The sequence below is a fragment of the Cephus cinctus genome, unplaced genomic scaffold, assembly GCF_000341935.2.
Source record: "Cephus cinctus unplaced genomic scaffold, Ccin1 Ccin1_scaffold0413, whole genome shotgun sequence".
Taxonomy (NCBI): Eukaryota; Metazoa; Arthropoda; class Insecta; order Hymenoptera; family Cephidae; genus Cephus; species Cephus cinctus.
The window spans coordinates 53053-54300 of record NW_014333096.1 but is presented as its reverse complement, the minus strand read 5'-3'; positions in this window follow the sequence as shown (position 1 = coordinate 54300).

Below are 1248 nucleotides of genomic sequence, written 5' to 3'. Positions count from 1 at the left end.
TTTGAATTATCTTTAGTAATTTGAAATACGAAAAACTGATTTATATGTAAATAAAAATTAGATGAAAAAAAAATAATAATACGCAATTATCAATATTTATAAAAAGGAGAAGAGAAAAAATGAAAGTTTATGTAAATATAATTTTGAATTATATAATGAAGTACATATTTTTAGATGAATGAACAAATAACATATTTAGCGCAGTCAAAATGTAATTTTCAAATATTTATAGTCTTCGAACATGTTATTTTCTTGACTATTCACTTGATTCAATGTAATATGCATGTAAAATTATATGTTGCATCATGCAACATAATTTTAAATTAATAAATTAATACATATTTGAGTTATAGTGTAATATAATTTCCAACAAATAATTTTGCAACATTATATTCATGTTTCAATAAATTACTTGCTTCACTTCAAAATAAAAACTGTTATTCGTATAATATTTCTATCAGATTTCATAAAAACAAATTGAATGAAAAATATATATTTTAAAGAAAAAATTACATTGATTTTTGATTTGAACTAAATATGTAACTGATTGTAAGCGTGCAAATGAGGAGAAAATCTTCTTTCCTCATGGTAGTCTTTTGGTGTCACGTCTATGATTATCACGGTAGAAAGCTTACGAAATTCCTAAATGACTCAACTTCTTTCTAAATGAATTTCATTCTACCTTTAAGAATATACTTTCCTTTCAAATTTATATATTTTTTTGTGTTTATAAGAAAAATCAATTTATAAATTACATTTATATGGTAATAATAATTATTACAAATAGGCCTTCAAAAATTATTACAAAACGTGACACTAAGGAAAATAAAGAAAGTAAAGATGATGTAATATCACCCAAAGTGTTGAAGTTAAGATCCAGAGTAATTGTTAGAAAATATTCAAAAGACAGCAGCAGAAAATAATCAGAAAAAAAAGTGTCACCATCAAAGGTTGCTGAAAATACTTTGGAATCTTTAAGGAACGCGAACATTTAACATTTTCGACAACGAAATATATTTATCTGATTAGTGACATTGCAATGTATTTATATTTTATATTTGTTTAACAATACAGATTTCAGTGTTTAAAATTTTTTTCATATATCCTATTGAACAACAAAAACTTGTGATATCCCCCAAAAAACACTTACGTGTAAAAAACTACGCCAAGTACAGGATTACTGTGAATTCTTCCAACAAAAAGTATTGATATCATATTATTGAGGCCAAGTACATAAGTCACTACATG